General features: G+C 37.8%; 1 long non-coding RNA gene and 1 pseudogene across 1 annotated transcript; one reads left to right on the top strand and one right to left on the bottom strand.

Annotated features, from left to right (window-relative positions):
• Positions 1-2097: 2097 nt before the first annotated feature.
• Positions 2098-6267, bottom strand: LOC114459202 (mitochondrial import receptor subunit TOM40 homolog; annotated as a pseudogene).
• A 3344-nt stretch (positions 6268-9611) lies between these two features.
• On the top strand, positions 9612-21415 carry LOC114459208 (uncharacterized). Its single transcript, XR_003673267.1, has 3 exons — positions 9612-9759; positions 20363-20458; positions 21356-21415. It is a non-coding gene; the product is annotated as an uncharacterized LOC114459208 (long non-coding RNA).
• Positions 21416-21720: the final 305 nt, after the last annotated feature.

The raw sequence follows: 21720 nt of genomic DNA, 5'->3' as shown, positions 1-21720 counted from the left end.
CCTCTACTATGCTCACTAACTGATCACATGATCAAACACCTGTCACTAAAGGCGGAGCCAGAGGAGTGAGAGGAAGAGGAGGAGGAAGAGGAAAGCAAAGGACTGTAATCTCTGATGAGATCTGAACCACTTTGGTTGATCATGTGATCAGTCATGGTGTTACAATGAGGGAAGTCCCCACATTGGTCACACCCTTAACTTTGAATGAAAAAAAAATCATTCTCGACGCTGGAAAATATGGAAATAATTGCTTTGTGAATGAGCGTCAAACAATTTAAGTTGTGCACAAATTAACATTTCTTAATGCAGTCCAAGTATGATCTATACCAGGGGTCACCAACGCGGTGCCCGCGGGCACCAGGTCGCCCGTAAGGACCAGATGAGTCGCCCGCTGGCCTGTTCTAAAAATAGCTCAAATAGCAGCACTTACCAGTGAGGGTATCACTGAATCTCTCGGGGCCACCATTCTCCCGATTTTCTCCTGATTTCTACCCGACATTGTCCGGGCGGACCATCCTTCACTGAGCGTCGTTTCCAGCCGGACAATATTAACGATTACACCGCATAAGAAGAGGAAGAAGACTCTTCTTCCTCTTCTTATGCGGTGTAATTATATTATTGTAATAATAATATTGTTGTAATAATAATAACGATTACACCGCATAAGAAGAGGTGTAATCGTTATTATTGTCCGGCCGGAAACGACGCTCAGTGAAGGATGGTCCGCCCGGACAATGTCAGTGGGAGAAAATCAAATCCAACCATGTGTAGGGAAGTGTTTCTGTTATGGTTATAGCCGTTGTTGTATAGGCTATGTTTAATTTTCCTTTTGTTGATTATTTTTATTTCAAGCATACATTGCATAGATTGATGGATAATTTATGCAATGTATGCCTTTTTTGTTTAATTTTATGTTATTTATTTTATTTATTCCACTACTACCACCATTTACCATTTGCATGGGTACTGTGGAATTTTTTCTTTACTTTATATGTGTTTTTCAAATAAAAGAACACTGTGAAATTGAATTATTTATTTTCTCTTTAAAGAGCAAACTACCCCCCCCCCGCTCTTTTGAAAATATCAAACTGGTAGCCCTTCGCATTAATCAGTACCCAAGAAGTAGCTCTTGGTTTCAAAAAGGTTGGTGACCCCTGATCTATACTATGAGCTAGTGTCTATATAGACAAGAGAAAGGTCATCCTACAGGGTCATATTTCATCACCATATATGGAATCACCTTGCTCTAGAAATAGATGAGAAAAAGACAACCTATCAATCAGTGAAACAGGGAGCTTGTTGTTTGACCCCCAAGTTTAAATATATCTCAGTGGTACACTGACTCAAAAATGAAGGCCTCTAAGCTCTTTGCTGTGATGTATAAGAAACAGTTCATCTTTGTTTAAAAGAGTAAAAACCTTTTAATATCAGGATGTTAAATACTTTGATACACTTTAAGAGTGTTAGCTGTTAGCAGCTAGCAGAGCGTTAGCTGTTAGCAGCTAGCACTAAACAGAAACAAATAAAATAAATAACTAGCTTAACAAAAAGACGCTGATCGCATGGCAACAGTGGTCTATTAATTTATTTCATTGTAGTTTAACGTCATTTTAAGATTGTGTATTTCAATGCAAATGTAAATAGTGATGTCACAGTTTGTGTTTTATACTTGATGTTGATGCGTGTTCATTACTGATATTTTATTATTTAATGTTAAATCTGGAAGTTTTGGATCTTTTTACAAAATGTGAATGTGAATAGTAAAATATTTTAGTATTAATAATAATACTTGATGAGCTAAATTATCACTAGAGACACTTTAAATGTTTTCATTTTGTATCAAAGTTACAGTTTGTAGTAAAGTCTTCAAGTTGCAGCTGTTTAAGTTCAGTTATTGTTGTTTTTATTTTGGCTAAAGCTGTTAGTGCAATGGCTTTAATCTAATAATATGTATTTTGAACTTGTCACTAAGATCTTTATTTAAATTAACTTTTATTTACTTGTTTGTGTTCTTTTGTGTGTGTGTGTGTGTGTGTGTGTGTGCGTGCGTGCGCGCGTGCGTGCGTGTGTGTGTGTGTGTGTGTGTGTGCTGGGACTCTAACACACCCTCATTACGTCACTGGATAAAATTTGTAGAACCAGTCCAACCTGAAGCTGCCCCACACCCACACACACACACACACACACACACACACACACACACACACACACACACACACACATTGGAATGCACTATAATAATGCAAACCAACACTTCAGATGAAGCTCTGCCTTCATTTTCAGTCACAGGATAATTTTGTATTCACTCATTTCATAATACAGAGGCAAACTCTATGCCTAATGATTTAATGTTTTGTAAATAAATATTTAATGAGTAATATAGTTCTCTTTGTCATATTTAATTTGGCATTAGTAAATAATTATTCACATTTACAGATATTGTACATGATATGAGTGATAACACGTGTTATAAAGGCTATTTTACACAATATGTGTGTCTTCAGATTTATACATGTCCGTTGGTGTACCATGGGCACTAAAGGTTTGGGAGCCACTGCGTTACACTACACGTAGCTAGAGATTTATACGTTATTATGGGTAGAATTCAACGTATGTGTTTGTTACACTTTCTAGGGTTGGGGTCAATTACGTTTTTCAATTACAATTACATCTTAAGTTATCCATGTTTAATTAAAATTACAGTGACTGCCATTTTTTTTTCAAATTTCATTTATTATTGTCCCCTGAAAGTAATTTACAATTATATTCTCAAATACTAGAGTTAAAATTCAATTAATAACAATTACCGATAATAAATAACCCTTATTTCCTTACTGTGTACATGACTGTGCTTTAAAAAGCCTTTGATCAGTGAGAGTGGCTGTTCTTTCTATGAGAAGGATGATTGTGGCTATGGTACACTGCCCCCTGGTGGAGGCTCGTGTGCTTCTAGTTGTCACAGCAGAAGTCAACTGTACAAAGTTCTTAGGAGATGCTGGTGCACAGTTCTGTCACATTCTATGGGCCAATCGTATTGATGCAAATCTTTGAATGTTGTCAAAATGTAACAGTGAATATTTCTGAAGGACTAAACAGTGATGGTGTTGTGGTAGTTTTCAGCGTTAGATGCTCTGGTGGGTGAAGTTAATGCTTAAAAGTTTAAGGGGGAGTAAATGTCCACCGAGAAGCCACAGGGGTTGGAACTGTCGTATACCTGCGGTCACAGATTTTGGCACAACACCAACATTCGGCTGCCTTTTTTTTTTTTTTTTGCACTCGGCTGTCACTCAGCTCGGCTTCGGCTCTCGGTGATGTCATCGACTCAACTAGTGTGCACAAAAAGTCGACCTTTAAAATGAAGAAGTCGTTCAACCCATAATATATAAATATATATCAATCCTGAATGAATCCATCTGTTGTGTAACGTGTTACGGCAAAATTTGCGGTTGACCTCATTTGGAGACATGATTTATTGCTCTGGTTGAGTGATGGAGTCCAGGCGAAGCATTGATGATTTTATAAAAAAGGTTTATTATAAAACTAAGTAAAAAGAGTACAAAGTGGAACAAAAATTGGTGACCGCCCGGGCGGACGATCCGAAGACAGAGACCCGCTCTGTTTAACAGTTCCAAAGCTTAAGCTTTTATACAGATAACAGAAGAAGTTCCACCCTGAGGTAAGGAGAAGGGGGGAGTCAGATGCAACAGTGGAAACATTTGAGGATGATGAAGACGTGTATATTATGAGGAAGATTGGGCGCCACCCTTATCTGTCCTTGATAGTGTGTGCATTCGTGTATATCTGCATGTGAGTTTGAGTTTTGGCTTCAGCTGTGTTGCACTGAGTACAATACGATCTGTACTGTTTAATCTAACATGATTCAGCTGTTCAAAAGTGCAAAGAGTAATGGAGTCATCATGTATTAAAACATGACAAATTGTACACATGAACATACATTTGACGATATGATGATGAATATAAAAATTGCCATAACACATCCTTCTAGCCTACCTTGTTATTCCACATTTTGTAAAAAGTTAGCTTTACACAAGACAGTTGGATTTTGCCCTATTGATTAGCTCTCGCCACAAAACTGTGTTTGTCTGATGGATGGGCCACATTAATTAATATTATCAGAATAATGAGCGATCTGAGCATTAACATTAGAATTATAAACAAAAGCCATGAACAATTATTTCAATTATACATTTACTTTAGTTTGTCATTATTGGAAATCGTCATTTTAAATAGATTTGAATCCAAAAGGATATTTGTGTTTATTGTTCACTGTTAACCTTTTATAGTTTTTAATTTTACTATTTAGTATTTATTCCATGTATGCCACATTAACAACTACTAGCCAGTGATTAGAACAAAATTAGTTGATTTGCTTATTAGTTTGTTTTTGTTAATAAATTAGCGTAAATTTTGGATAGATATGAAATTATGTATTTAAAACAAAACTTGGTAAATTTAGAATGGAAACTTTAAAGCACGTTGACCTTAATATTAAAATACTTTGCCTGCACAAAAAATTTTGAAAAATCAAGTGATTTTAAAAACAAAAAAATGCTTTAAAAACAGCAATGCAGATACTTAGCAGGCCAAATGCTACTAAAGGAGTAAAATAAAACAAAAAACTAAATATTTATACAAACAGTACACAAAACGACAGCAGAAAGATGCAAAAATACACATGACTACAATAAACATACATTACAGAAAAATACAAAAACAAAAAATATATAAAAATGAGTAAAAACAACAAACACATTTATCATGTTCATGTCTCATAGAATTAAACCAGATAAATCACACACTTTTACTTTACACCCACAAATAAACCCTTTATAACACTAGAGTACAGAGTATGTACATCTCTATGTACATCCAACCTTCAAACACATACTCATTTGGCCATAATTGGTAACTCTACTTAAGCTCCTCCCACTATATGAATACATACTTCAGACGGGCAGTGGACTAGTAATACATAATACTCAGATAATGAGTGGATTAAAGTATTAAACTGACCTCAGCTGTGATTGGAGCATAAACAGACAGTTAATGATTGTTAAAATGGATGGTTTGAGATCCTTGATGTTAATTAATCGTTACATTGTTTAAAATATAATGGTTTGGGAAAGCTCTAGTATCGATGCATCCCTAATAATATAATAAACAATGATGGGTATGTACCTGGTCGTTAGCTTTGTGGTAGTATGTAGCATGTGCTCCTGCTCCTCCCACAGTTAGCGTAGCTACGTAGTTTTCACCTGTAAACATGTTAACCACAACTGCTTTAATAAATGTGTGTGTATTTACCTGTGTATCTGCCCAACAGGGAGGTGACAGTTCCTTCCTCTCCTGGTCTACGATGGTAAACCAGTTCTTCACCCAGAGCCAGAGCTGGCGTAATGGTTCACCACCATACCTCAATCACACCAACAATCACTGTTAGCATGTGTTCAATGTTTATGTTACTGTCACTTTAAATAAAACTCAATCCTACCAGAACCAACCACAACATCTGGATTTCCAAAGGTCACCGCAGAAGTGACGTTTTGACCTGGAAACTCCACGTCACACTGCCAGTTCACGAACTTCTACTGCTGTGTCTACACACACACGCACACAAGTGAGAGTGGGCGGAGCCATATCTGGATGGCTGTGGTAGTTAGAATGGGTGGAACTATACCTGGATGGCTGTGGTAGTAAGAGGGGGAGGAGCTATACCTGGATGGCTGTGGTAGTATGAGGGGGATGAACCATACCTAGATGGCTGTGGTAGTAAGAGGGGGAGGAGCTATACCTGGATGGCTGTGGTAGTATGAGGGGGATGAACCATACCTAGATGGCTGTGGTAGTAAGAGGGGGATGAACTATACCTGGATGGCTGTGGTAATAAGAGGGGGCATAGCCATACCTAGATGGCTGTGGTAGTAAGAGGGGGAGGAGCCATACCTAGATGGCTGTGGTAGTAAGAGGGGGAGGAGCCATACCTAGATGGCTGTGGTAGTAAGAGGGGGAGGAGCCATACCTAGATGGCTGTGGTAGTATGAGGGGGCGGAACTACACCTAGATGGCTGTGGAAGTGTGGAAGAGGCGGAGCTATACCTGGATGGCTACTTTGGAGCGAATAGCAGTTGAGAACTGGTGGATGACTTGTGTGTTCAGACTTCCTATGTTGTCCATGTCTCCGACCATCACAGGAAACGACTGGAACGGAATCACATTAGAGCTGTTGAGCGTAGGGGCCCCCAACATTGTAATTTTGCTCCCCTAAGGAGCGACGGCGCCCACTACGTTCAATTTTCAGCAACATAGGGGGGATTTTCAGTTTTTCCTTTTTCAATTAGTTGTTTGTTTGTTACACACGAGCTGCCCCCGATGCTGCCTGTGTGCACCGTTCAATATAAACAGTGTAGCTTCAACCAGACGTAGCGTACATGAAGCTACTCGTCATGTTTCTAAAACTCGCAACGGATCATTCTACATGCATGCGCACGACTGTGAATACTGTCGAGTTGAAACATGTTCGGGCTTAAAGAGACATTGGTTTCATTCTGGTCGAACAGGTTCGGGCTGTGTTCTCTCGGGCCGAGTCTTCTTTTCCGGCCAGATTAAAGCTCTACTGTGTGTTAGGGGTGGGAATGTTTAGGCACCTCATGATTCGATTACGATTCAACTTTAAATCGATTATTAATGTATTTTGATGCATGTTTTATTCACAACATATCTGTTGTATTCACTGTGTCCACTCACTGTATAAAAATATATTATTTGTAATTAGAAAAAAAGTGATAAATTACCATTCATTATCCTTTATTAAACTAATGGAAGAAGTATGTAAACTGAAAATGTACAAAGGTAGTAGCAGGCTTCCTTGTAACATAACTAAAATAAAAAATGATGTATGACATTAGCTTCCATTTATCAGAGATTATTACCCAGCTTTGATCTGTATCTCTTCTGAGGGGAGCAGGGTGGGAGGGGTCAGAGAGGATGGCTCTGATGGTGGCCCAGGAGAGCTCCTCCTGGATGTGAACACCCAGGAACCTGAAGGACCATACTTTCTCCACCAGGTCACCATTGATGATGAGGAGCGTAGTCTACCAGGTTCCTCCTGAAGGTGATGGTGTTGTGTGTTTCTTTTGGTTATGTGTAGGGACATTTATTCAGAATAATAAGAGGCTACAGTGAGGATGATTGACCATTTTTTAGACTGTACTTTAGGTGAAAGAGTGGGAACTGGTGCAGCTGTTGAAGCAGGTTAGGAACGAGAAGGAGTGACTAGGATAGGTTGAGTAGAGGTAGGTAGGCATTGGGCACGGCTGCACATATTGAGGTGAACTTCCATATGACTCACATCTCTGCACTGTAAAGTACAACAGCAAATCAACATTTCTAAAACAAATAAAAGCAAAATAAAAATTTTTGAATGGATTTGCATCAAATTTACATGTATTTTTACCCCCAAGATGAGCAGAAAGTTACATTATGACCCTGCCCAAAACAAACAGGAAGTCGGCCATCTTGGGTTAATGGCGTTTTGATATAACTCAACTGCAAAGGTCAAACACCCTCATAACTGATAAACATGTTGACTGTCTATCCCAAACCTGGGCTCAATGTCAAAATTACCCATCATACTTTGCGTTCTCAGATGGTGCACATCATAATAGAAAACCGCTATAACTCATATACAAAATTCAAATAGTTTCATATTTGATACACATAGGTTACCGACCCCGGCCATCTTATCTTGATCTTATGAGACCACAGATTAGGAACGTTACACACTACGGATGTGTGTTCACATCCACACAAATCTTGTGTGCCGCTTTGTTTTTTTTGATAACGACAGGTTCCTTTAAAATATTATGGATGCTGAGCACTTGGGAAATCAACAGTAAGCAGGTTCATCAGAAAGATTGTTTTGGCACTAAAATACCTACTTCCTTTGTTTATGAAGTTCCCAGGATACAAGCCTGTGGCTAATACAAAGGGTGAATTCTACAGGATTGCAGGTGAGTACAAATTGTATACTGTATTATTTAAATGACATGCATTGTGCTGCAACCACACAGATGGGTGAGTAGTTTGATCAGCTCTAATTTGGCAGGGATCCCACATGTTTTGGGCTGTGTGGATGGAACACAAATTCCAAATTGCTCCATCAGAAAATGAGGCAGACTATGTGAATAGGAAATCATTTTACAGCCAGGTAGAACAGTGATCACTCATTCACATGGAAATGTATTTCTACTTCATTGCAACCCATGTCATCCTCTGCACTGTGAAGATCATATGTGATGCCTCCTACCTCATCACCGATGTGGAAGCAAAGTGGCCTGGCTTTGTGCACGACTCCCAAATTGGTTGGGAGTGTAGTCTGAGCTACAGATTTGCAAGTGGTAGGAAAAAAAAAATATATAGTTATACACCGCTGTTCTTGGTCTCCAGTTTAATTGAAGTTCTGCATATCCTTTAAAACAAAACAGTCAAATGTACCTACAAAAGTATAGAATAATAAAAAGTATTAAATTTGTACACAAGTTTACATAGTGCATTGTCTGCAGTTGGCACCAAATATTTACACGTGCACAACTTTAGAGAAAAAAACAACAACGATTAAACATGATACATGTGCAATAAAAATGAGGTTAAGTACTAAAGACAAAAAAGTGAAAAACTGGATTTTGCTGGATGTTCAACAACTACAAATGCTTCATTGGCTCTAGCAGTGGTGTTTTCCAGACGTGGCTTGTGCAAAAGCAGTGATCAGGTCTTCCATATCTTTATTGAACAAACCTTCTTAGTGATCCTGAGTTAAAAGGGGAAATAAATAAATATAATTTAGTTATACAGTAGATGACGAGACACATCATTCTTTTATAACATATTTACACCACTATGGCACTGTTAAAACAAGTCCAACTTAGCCAAGTCAAGTTAAAATCAAATATATGTCATTTAGACTGTTTTGCCTGAAATGATACTACTCACTGACTGGCTGCACAGTGCATACACAGAGTTGCTTAGGTAGGAAGTAGGCTACATGACATTTTTTCACACATTCACACAAATACCAATAATTTTGTATCTCTTAGGTCAGCTTGGTCATTTAAACAGTCATTTTTATTTAGATGAAAGTACTACTCAATTACATTTTGATTTATAGAACGCTGGGATGCATGTTGTCTGACTGTGATACAGTGATGCTAGCCTGTTAGCACGGTAAACTAGTTCCACACATGAGACTTACAGTAAGTTAAGGACTGTCACACAGCTAAAGTCACTTTTTACACTCATTGTTGTCCTGCTTTGTTTTCTCCTCTTCCTCCTTTTCAGCACACAGCCTGCATGAGCCGCTCCCTCACTGACAGACAGGAGGGGAGGGGTTGGCTCAGCAGAGGGGGCCCAGTCAGGAAATTTCCGACAGCAAGTTGTCACTGCAACTTGTTCGTTCTCTGGGCTCTTTGTGTCAAATTTGTTGGCCCTCGGGGGGGGGCTGGTGGCTTAGGGGGCCCCAGGCAGCTGCTTGCTTTGCCTAATGGTAAGCTACGCCTCTGGTGTTAATGTATGTGTCAAAGTGTCTTTATAACATTGTGGCTTCACACACTTCAAAAAGGAAGAACTTGATCAGACTCAGGATTTCACTCGTTCTTATTTTTATTCTTTCCAGTGACAAGAAAGAATAAAAACCTTTGAACATAAAACACAAGGCAAATAAGTTCATCATTTTCATCAAACAAGGTAAGTACAAATAAACACAATTTCAGGTCACTGATTTGGTAGTTAACTGTATCAAAGGCTTCATGAATCACTGTTAAGTTCAGATTCCTTGCTAGCAATGTTTAGGCTAAGTTAGGAGTTCTCTGAGAGTCTCTGGTATTTTCATGTGGTTTTTGTTTTCCATCAGTAAATTGCTGTCGTATTCCTTTCTGTTGATTCTCATCATTCTTGTTAGTGTGGCTTTGTAGGTCTTTGTATAATCCATTTTATTTTTATTCATGCTTTTATTAAAGCTTTAGTTTAAACATGGCTTTTTTTCAAGTTTAAACTTTAAAAGTTTATTTACCAGAGAATAATTTTTTATTGATATGAATGTTTCATAGGCTTTTTTCCACATGGTCAACATAGACTGTTTTCCAATCCTGTTTCATCAAGTTAGATTTAAAAAATCAAACACTTATCTTTTTTTTTTGTTTAATTATCCTAAATTTTATTTGTTTGATCCTTTAAAGTTCTGGATAGTATTTTTTATTAATAATAATTCCATAAGTGAAAATATTGTCTATTAGTGTCTTACTATGAGTAGTTATCCTGGTTGGATGTGTTATTAATAGGTAAAGGCTCATGATCTACATTGAGTTAATAAATGTTGTTGTGTTTTGGGTTTAAAAAAATCAATGTTAAAATCACCACATGTAAAAAAACAAAAAAAAAATACTACTACTAGTTTTTTTTTTTTTTTTTATTATTATTGTTTTGTTTCCATTTCTACAATGATATATTATTTTACCCCGTGACAAAAAAAAAAAAAAACAATAACAAATATAAACTCCTGATGTTCATAACGTATCGTCGGGGTTCTGTGTAACCCCAGCATTTACCAAGTTTCAGAGATTACTGTTACTGTAAATTTACCCATTAACAGTTTTAAACAAGGTTTGATTTTTGACAGGTTTGTGTTGAAGCTTCTACTGTTGAAATGTATGACTGAGATGTATCCATCCTTTTTAAAATGATTGAAAAAAACTGTTCTTCACTGTAATATTTGTATTGGCTCTGTCACGAGACGGAACTGAGGCTCAAGCGCAGACAGCACAACAGGAGGCACAGATACAATTAACTGATTTATTTCACAAAAACTGAATACAACAGAAAACCTACCAGCGCCCTAAGTGGGGTGGTGGAGAAATTAAGTGCTGAGCTAACTGAGGGAGACCTAATACTAAGATTAACTGAAAACGATCAGGAAACTACTGATGAAAAAACAGAACCCTAGGTCTAAAGGCATTAACTCAGAATGACTAAACTAACAAAGGAAACCTCTGAACCCCAAATGGGCAGGAACACAGAGACGCTCGAGCTGCAGCCAACGCGGCCGAAACGAAGGAGCCTGGCACAGGAGTGGGGAAGAACCAGCTGAAGGGTGGAGTGAGCTGAGGGATTCCAGCGGTGATGATGGTTCCAGGAGGGAAGGAAGCAGGAGAGCTCCCATCGGCTGAGAGGGTCAGAGTCTGCAATGCTTACAGTTTGGCGTCGGTTTGTGGTCTGCCGGTGTCTTAAGTAGTGGTGTGACCACTCCCCGCCGCAGCTGGAAGCAATCCTGATGATTAGAGTTGAGTAGTCTGGATAGTGAGGCATGGAGACCACCAGATGGTGCCAACGGACCAGTTCAGGAGATGCCAGAGGTAGAGGGCATGACAGGCTCAGTGTGTTGATGAGAAATATTACAGTTGTGTGTGTGTTTGCTTTAAACTCATCATGGGGAGCAGCTACAGGTTGGACTGGTTTTAACCTCACCCTGAGGACATGAATGTATGTGAGAGGATCACGTAACTTGATACTTTAGCAGGTTTGGACAAGTCAATGTTTTTGGTGTGTCACGTCTTTTATTTAGAGGAATGTACACAGGAGTCAGGCTGTGTCGTCATATTAAAATCTTTATTTTACACTCTAAACTCCTTTACCCTGTTGGCCTTTAATCATGTGACTCTTTACACAGATTCTATTGGCTGATCATAACAACAGCTCTAGGTAACGCTCAAGAGAACCTTTACACCACATTTCCTTTTTTTCAAAACAAAGAGACAATCTTAATCTTGGAAACGTAAACAAGGTCAGACACTTCTGTGAACTTCCTGTAAAATAAACTAAAGACTTATTACACTTATTAACCAATCATTTTAACTGGATCCATAGGCAGAGTTTGAGATTCTTGCTGGGGGGTAGCAAAAAATAATTATATATATATATATTTATATACAGAATGTCTCGAGTTTTGCTTCGTAAATAAGGAATGAAAACAAATGTATCAATCTAACTGTTTTTATTATTATTTTTCATTTCTGTAAGATAAGTTTCTAAAGCTGTATTATGGACCTGTCAAAATAAATTGAAAATGCAGCTTGAAATGTTCAGCCCCCACTGTAACTTAAAGAATGAGAGAGTAAAGTTCCTCAATCTAAGCAGAGTTATTATTTATTATATGTTCTACATGATATATCATACAACACTGGATACATGTGCTTTAACATGGAGGGAGAGACTAGCTGTCAGTTGTAAATCACTAAGTTAAACAGCAGGTAGGATAGAATAAAAGGATCCATATGGATTAAAAGCATTTAAAAGACCAAGATAGATAAATAATAATCATTTTGCCCTTTTTTTGTTTTCTATAAGGAAACAATGTTCAGATGTTAGAGTTGTCACTAAAGCAAAAAAATACCTTTAAAGTCACTGACAGGGTTTTTTGTAAGAAAAAGGCTTTTTTTCTCAGTTTTTTGCTCTGAAACTGAAGATTTGTGTAAAACTTGCTCTATTCAACGGCTGATTACAAAAGAACGAAACGAGCCAGAAACAATTTTTTTTTTTTTTTTTCATGACAGTCGAGGCTTCAATCTTTCAGAATTCAGAATTCAGATAGTCATAGTAGAAAATATTCTGTGGGTCTTTAAAATCAGTCAGAATGCTCAAAAACGGCTGGCATTGAGGGGGTAGAAAATCTGAAAATGGCTGGAACTGAATGAGTTAATATCACAATGTCCAGCGACCCCTGAGAACGATTAAGTATAGGATACAGTTATTTGTTATTTATTGTGTGTGATGTGTATGTGAAAAACAATAATTCAAAAATCTTTAAAAATAGAACTTTAATCAGTTTTTACCTACTTTTTAACCAATTATGAGACATTTAAACCCCATTTTAAATTCAGGCTGACCCCATATGGGGTCCTGACCCCAAGGTTGAAAAAAACTGCATTAACCTAATGACTCCATATCCATTGTTTGTATTTTATAAATCTGTTTTACTATATTTTAATGGTTTATTGAATATTGTGTTTGTGGCATATTTTTGCTACAATTTAAAGGGCAGCTGGTAATTTTTTATTGTTATTTATTTATTTATTGATTTTTTTATGGGGAGGGGGTATAACTAACACACAGACAAAACAAACGTGTACAAAGGTTAATAAAAGGTAAATATAAAATGATTAGAATCATGGGGACACTCTGGCTATACCTATTTAAGACTTAGTGGCAGCAAAATTTCATATTCAAAATATATATTTTTTTAAATAACTTTATTTCCAATTAAGATTTAATGTCCAAAATGAATGTTCCAGCAATTAAATGTGTGAGAGTGCACGTAGTTAATTTCAAACTAAATAATATATTGTCTAAAAAAGATGTGAGTGTTTTAAATCTCTGAAGAACTGAGTAAACAGTTGTTTTCCCTCATTTCACCTTCTCTCCCTTTCTTTGACTTTTTGTCCTGGTTTTCCTTTCTTGAGGAAAGACAAGCTGCTTTCTATCTCCTGCTCCACATCACATCCACAGTTCAGACTGTAGCAGCACATGTGGGTCGTACCATTAGCACTGTTTACTGTATACTGTGAAGGGCAGCTCGTCCGCCTGCGCTCGATCTCCGCCGCATGGAGAGAACCAGCCATGATCACCCAGGCAGGCATCGGTGAAGGGTGAAGAGGTGGGTGGGATCGGCTGCTTGTGTCTCGGTGTATTTCCTACAAGGGGCGGGGGTCAATTAGCATATGTAACATTTAACTTGAACATTTAACATTTAGATATAGATTTAACATTTAACATTTAGATTTAACATTTAACATTTTGATTTAACTTTTAACATTTAAATATAAAATTAAGCATTTAGATATGATATATAACATTTAGATTTAACATTTAGATTTAACATTTAACATTTATATATAAGATTTAACATTTAGATATAACATATACCATTTAGATTTAGATTTAAATATTTAGATTTAATGCTTTTTTTACACCTCTATATATGTGGTTAAATGTTGTGTTAAATGTAGGAAAATGTGCTAAATATGAGAAACGTGAAATAAATAATGAAAATGTGTTTGCTAAAACTTATTTATTATTATTATTATTATTTGTGTGAACATCGTTCTATGTCACACTTGATGGCAACGTAAAGAAGTGTGTGTGTGTCTGTGTGTGTGTGTCTGTGTGTGTGTGTGTGTGTGTGTGTGTGTGTGTGTGTGTGCGTGTGCGTGTGCGTGTGGGTGTGGGTGTGCGTGTGTGGGTGTGGAGCAGCTTCAGGTTGGACTGGTTCTACATATTTTATCCAGTGAAGTAATGAGGGTGTGTTAGAGTCCCAGCGCGCACACACACACACACACACACACACACACACACACACACACACACACACACACACACACACACACACACACACACACACACACACAAAAGAACACAAACAAGTAAATAAAAGTTAATTTAAATAAAGATCTTAGTTCAAAATACATATTATTAATATTATTAGATTAAAGGCATTGCACTAATAGCTTTAACCAAAATAAAAACAACAATAATTGAACTTAAACAGCTGCAGCTTGAAGACTTTAGTACAAACTGTAACTTTGATACTAAATAGAAACATTTAAAGTGTCTCTAGTGATAATTTAGCTCATCAAGTATTATTATTAATTCTAAAATCTTTTACTATTGACATTCATATTTTGTGAAAAGATCCAAAACTTCCAGATTCAACATTAAATAATAAAATATCAGTAATGAACACACATCAACATCAAGGTATTCCTAATTGTATAAAACTGTGACGTCACTATTTACATTTGCATTAAAATACACAGTTATCTTAAAATGACGTTAATTTACAATGAAATAAATTAATAGACCACTGTTGCCATGCGATCAGCATCTTTTTGTTAAGCTAGTTATTTATTTTATTTGTTTCTGTTTAGTGCTAGCTGCTAACAGCTAACGATCTGCTAGCTGCTAACAGCTAACGCTCTTAAAGTGTATCAAAGTATTTAACATCCTGATATTAAAAGGTTTTTACTCTTTTAAACAAAGATGAACTGTTTCTTATACATCACAGCAAAGAGCTTAGAGGCCTTCATTTTTGAGTCAGTGTACCACTGAGATATATTTAAACTTGGGGGTCAAACAACAAGCTCCCTGTTTCACTGATTGATAGGTTGTCTTTTTCTCATCTATTTCTAGAGCAAGGTGATTCCATATATGGTGATGAGATATGACCCTGTAGAATGACCTTTCTCTTGTCTATATAGACACTAGCTCATAGTATAGATCATACTTGGACTGCATTAAGAAATGTGGAATAATGAAAATATTTTAATTTGGCAAAATCATATTAATTTGTGCACAACTTAAATTGTTTGACGCTCATTCACAAAGCAATTATTTCCATATTTTCCAGCGTAGAGAATGTTTTTTTTTTTTTTTTCATTCAAAGTTGAGTGTGTGAACAATGTGGGGATTTCCCTCATTGTAACACCATGATTGATCACATGATCAACCAAAGTGGTTCAGATCTCATCAGAGATTACAGTCCTTTGCTTTCCTCTTCCTCCTCCTCTTCCTCTCACTCCTCTGGCTCCGCCTCTGTTTCTAATGTTGGCATCCATTGGTCCAAAACAGAAACACTCACCTGTTGTCCTTTTATGCTGAAGCTCTGATTGATAATTATAAATCATAGTAGAGGGGTGCATGAGTTCCATGTTGTGGTCATTGTTTCTCAAATAGCAGTATTTATGTTTAACAACTGAGAAAAACTGTAACTGTGATTGTCCCAAACATCCTGGTGGTGTAAAGCCTGATCTGAAGTGTGTTTTTAATATGATTATTATTACTAGGACTACATTCAAATCTGAAAAGGCTCTGGAACAAAGACAGGTTTAGCTGTTGGTGTATTTAATTACAGTAACTGGTGATGCATCACAGCAGAATGAGGGTAAACTGGTTTCATTTGTTTTATACTGGGAAGGAATGAGGGGGGGAGGAGTCCTCACCACACACACACACAGAGCAGACACACACACACACACACACACACACAGTCACAGAGCAGACACACACACACACACACACACACACACACAGTCACAGAGCAGACACACACACACACACACACACACACACACCGAGTTACAAAGCAGACACACACACACACACACACACAGTCACAGAGCAGACACACACACACACACAGTCACAGAGCAGACACACACACACACACACACACACACACACACACACAGAGTGACAGAGCAGACACACACACACACAGTCACAGAGCAGACACACACACACTGATGAAGAACTGACCAACATCTGAAACAGGAAGGACAGCAGACCTCCAGGAACAAACTCTGCAGAGAAAAGATTTGAGTCTGTGTGAGAGAGAGATACATTTATTCAAGGATTCAAGGATTCAAGGTTCTTTAATGTCAAATATGCCCCATGTTAAACATACAGCACAGATGAAATAGCAATCCCCCCCAACCCCCAGTGCAAACCTGCAGTGCATAAAAAGAGCACTTAAAACACACACACAAACACACAAAAAAAAACAACTAGCAATACTATACAACAAATAACTTAACTAAAGACATAACAAATAACAAATAACGAACAACAATGAGGTAGAATGTGGATAAATTACTATGAGGTAGAATATAAATAAATTACAGTATTAATAATATAAACAGAGTGCAGATGAAGTTAAAAAGTGAGGTAGTGTGCAAAAAGCATAACAATACAATGACGGCTGTGCAGAGTTTAGGGTGCGTGAATTAGTGGAGCACGCAGGGGGTGGAGGTGGAGGGGGGTGATGCCAGGTCCTGTAGGGGCAGACTGTGGCAGGATGAAGGGGGGGGGTGGAGGGCAGAGGGGGCAGAGGGGTGAAGGAGGTTAGACAACTGAGGGCAGAGGGTGGAAGGAGGCGGAGGGGGGATGGAGGCAGGGGCAGGAAAGGGAAAGGGGATGAGTGGACGAATGGGAGGGAGAGCAGGGAGGGAGTTGAGTCTCCTGACAGCCTGGTGGAATAAACTGTTCTTGAGCCTGCTCGTTCGAGCACGGAGACTCTGCAGTCTCCTCCCAGATGGCAGCAGGCTGAAGAGGCTGTAGGACGGGTGGGTGGGGTCACCTGCAATCCTGGTGGCTTTGCGGGTGAGACGTGAATTGTAAATGTCCAGAAGGGGGGGAAGAGAGACACCAATGATCTTCTTATGTATTTATAGATATTATGTCCATGCATGTATGTATATATATATATATACATATGTACATGTACTGTATGTATATATGTATGTACGGATGCACATGTGTGTCTATATGGATATATGTATTTATTTTTTTGTCTTTACAAGTCATAGACATTATAATACAGTAAGTGTGTGTGATTTTATAATAATTGTAATATTGTGCTATTAGAGGGTGAGGGGAGGAGCCAACAACAAGTTAATAATAGACTAATATGTGGGGGAAAGGCAGGGGCGTAGCTCCACATTTTGGGTCCTGGGTACAAACCATCTTGTTGGGCCCCTCCTGTAACTTTTAATATGTACACTTTTATTTCACCTGGAAACTAAGTAGCACCAAGGGGACGCTACAAGTCGCCCAGGTGCACCGATCAAGCGCGCCAGACAGCCCTAGTTATAGGTCTGTTTAATATTATTTAAAGGTCCAGTATCATGCTATTTTTCTCACATCTCCATTTGTTCTAAGAACCTCAACAACATAGTTTTTTTTTCCCAAACTCACCTGTTTTCAAGAGTTTTGGCCCTCTGAAAAAGTGTTAAGCTGCTAAGTCACTTTCTTGTCATCCTCTCCTCTTCCAACTACACGAATAGTCCATTTAAAGTGATAATCATTTGTTTTGTCCAACCGCTGCGTCGCTTTGGGTCACAAACACGTCAGATCATGTCTAAGGCGATACAAGGCAGTTTAACGGGTACTAAAAAATGAAACTAACTGTGAGCTCTCACACTGTGCTTTACTTTAGCAATGTACTGGATAATGTATATACTGAACATAAATATATTATGTTAAATGGACTTGATTTTATATAGCACTTTATCACCACACTGAAACAGTCTCAAAGCGCTTTACATATCAGCTCATTCACCCAATCACTCTCACATTCACACACCAGTGGGACAGGACTGCCATGCAAGGCATCAGTCGACCACTGGGAGCAACTTAGGTTCAGTGTCTTGCCCAAGGACACTTCGACACATATTCAGGTACTGGGATCGAACCCCCAACCTCTCGATCAGAAGACGACCCCACTACCACGTGAGCCACGGTCGCCATCTGTAAATAAAGGGACTGGTGGTTTAGGGAGCAGGCTTGTAATGGTAGTCTCAATGGTTCTAATCTCCCTCGGTCCATCACTGTGGGATGTTGATCAGTCCCTTATATTAACCCTAACAGCTCCCTGGGGTGCTACAGCGTGGCTGCCCACTGCTCCTCAAATACAGAGAACACATTTAGTGTCCGTAGCTTTACATACAGTATATGACAAAGTATAATGTATATTCTATTATACCGCTGTGTTTGTTTTACCTGTGAGATAGTTTGAAAGGGAGGAGCTCCCATTTTTATAGGGTAGGAGGAGCCAGGATTGTCAGGAGGAGGAGTTTCCACCCATTTGGAACTGACTTTTTTTTTTTTTTTTAATAAAATGTAGAATAACAAGGGAGAGAGGGAACAGAACTTTTTCAACCTCTGAATGAAGCTACTGTATAGGAATATATATCACTCTAGAAAAATCATTAAGTGATTTATTTTTATAATACTGCCCCTTTATTGTATGAGTAGGGTCACCTTAAACATTTCATTTTTATTTTATATTTTGCATTGTTGGAATGCCAATGCTAAATGAAAAAGTTAATATTTTTGATTATTTTATTCTTTGAAGCATTGATATTAATTTATACAATTGCAATGTTTAAATCTGAGGTTAGTACACATTCAGGGCCATAAATGCAATGGGACTAATAATCAGCATAATAGTTTATTTTGGTGTCTCGGTTACTGCCCAGAATTGTCCTTTTGGTACGTTCATAATTCATGCCTGTTGTTTTTGAGAGGACCTGGGGTTCTACAGGTGGACGGTGTCGTACAAAATGGTCTACGGCCTGGTATTGATCCAGGATCTGTGGTGGGGAACCCTGACCTGACTTTTATCAATAAGTTCAGGGATATTTTGTCTTGTGTTTTATTCACACAAATGATTCAGCAGAAACACATTTTATTTATAACAACTATTATCCATAGCTTGTTGTTCATAGATAGAAAAAACCTCTTCACAAGACATGAAAAAGGTGATTATAACAAATTGTTAAAAATTGCTTTACACTTTAAAATCAGGAATAAATGTATCAGTTTTATTAGTTTTTTAAGTGGACATTTTTTGTGTATCATGTATTTATTTTGCATTCTCATGAGAAACTTAGTAATCCAGTAATTTTGTATTGTTTTATTTAATTTTTGATCACTCCATTATTCTTTATTTTTATCCAAATTGTCATAAAACACTAATAAATGGACATGTTATAAACTGATTAATAACTGAATGATGAACCATTTCCATCTAAAACTGAAGAGGAACTAAGGTCATTAGCTACTGTAAAATCTTTTTTTTTTTCCAAATTCTGTGTTTTTCACATTTTTTTAAAATTTCGTTTATTTAGAAATATATTACAAATATATTTAAACAAAAACTGTTTCTTTTTAATTATATGTCATTAATATCACCATATTTCCCCTCAGTGATCAATGGTTTACTGAATATGATCAGGTTTATTGATTAAGTTTTGATCAACTTCATTTAAGCTAATTTAAATCATCCTGATGACATCATTCTAGACTATGATTAAACAAAACAAATGCATCAGTTATTTCACCACTAGAGGGCAGAATATTGTACAGTATTAGAAGCTATCAAGTTATCATGAACCTATGATGTTTCAGACTCTACAATCCCTGTCATCGTTGGTCTCGTCCACAACAACAGAACAACTGCAGCTCTTCACCAGAAATGGCCGTAGCTTCACAGACACAAACGTTACGTGGGAACTGGTCTGCTCAGTATTTTGGTAGTTTAGACGTGTTTCAGGTGGACGCTTCAACATGTTGTTTAGCTCAGGACCAGGAGGGGTGCTGGGGTGCACCAAATGAACGGTCCCCTTTAACATTTCCCTTTTACCTCACGATGACAGCGTTTCATTCACATTATGTCACTTTCTGCATTTAACCAGTGGATTTTATTTTTATCGGTTTTTATTCTGTCTCTTCCATCCTTCAGGTGGAGCTGATTCCATGCTGATGGCGAATGGAGGCATCTGACGGAGAATTGTGGAATCACTCAGCCGTGACAGCAAACATGGACTCCTCAGAAAAGGTGAGAAATTAGTGGATTAAAGTCTTTCAGCAAATGTGAACAAAACCAGTGAATGTGGAACCAGTGAAGGACACCTTTAAAGCTGAACATCAGCTGGACTTCTGGTGGAACATGTGACCTCCAACTGCTCAATGACACAGACAGGAAGTACAACAACAGATCAGCCATAACATGATGAGCCCTGATAAGAAATGTCAGCTTTTACACATATTCTTTAATAATGCAGTGTGTGAATAAGAAGATCCTCCAAGAATCACATGTTGTTGTTAGACTTATTGTTTCCATTTGTGGCTCTAGAACCAGTTCAGATTAACTTGTTCTCACTGTGTGTGACATCACTGATCTGACTTTTTAGCAGCGTTAGCCTCTGTTACTGCCTTTAACTGAGCTTATCTCATACACAACACTAGTCTGATTCTTATTGTGAAAGGACTTATTTCTGAGCTCATAGTGCAGAGTTTATTTAGACATCAAAGGAACAGCTACAGTTACAAACAGCAACTAGCAACACAATCAGAAGGAGGTCATCAGTTAGACAGGTTACCATTTAAAGCACAACTTGTCTGTTTGCTCCTTTTCAACAAACCAATCTGAGCTTCTCATCATATTTTCTCCTCATTATTTAATAAGATGTAAATAAGCTTCATTTGATCAGAGACAAGTGCTAATGTCCATCCTGCCACTGAGCTGTGGAGGCAGTGATGCTTTGTTCAATGTTCTGCTGGTAAAATTTGGTTCCTGACGTCCATGTGGATGTTCTATTGAAGTTGATCTCCTACTGAAGCCTAATGCTATGTCTGATCCATCTTTAACAGCCACTGTTCTTTCTAGGAACACATTTAGAAACAAATGTTTGTTTGGTTCCTTCTCTGTGTTTAATCTCTAACTGTTCTACAGGACTCTGGAAGCCAGAACAAAGTGACACCTCAACGTTCTCAGGACAACGAAGCTCAGCCACAACAAAGAAAACAAATCTAAGAGAAAAACTTCAGAGCAAAGAGTTCAACAGCAGAGCCAAGCTGGAGTTAAAGCTAAACATACATGTGACCAGTGTGGGAAGGCCTTTAGCGTTAAATCATCCCTCACTAGGCATCAAAGAATCCATTCTGGATCAAAGCCATTCAGCTGTGATGAGTGTGGAAAGACTTATACCAACAGTTTTACCTTAACAAGTCACCGAGTCGTTCATACTGGAGTTAAGAAGTTTGAATGTGACAAGTGTGGAAAAGATTTTGCTTTAAAGTGGAGGCTCAAACTCCATC

This window comes from Gouania willdenowi, unplaced genomic scaffold (genome assembly GCF_900634775.1).
Source record: "Gouania willdenowi unplaced genomic scaffold, fGouWil2.1 scaffold_273_arrow_ctg1, whole genome shotgun sequence".
NCBI lineage: Eukaryota > Metazoa > Chordata > Actinopteri > Blenniiformes > Gobiesocidae > Gouania > Gouania willdenowi.
Note: the sequence above shows the minus strand (reverse complement) of the source record. Positions and strands in the feature narration are given on the sequence as shown.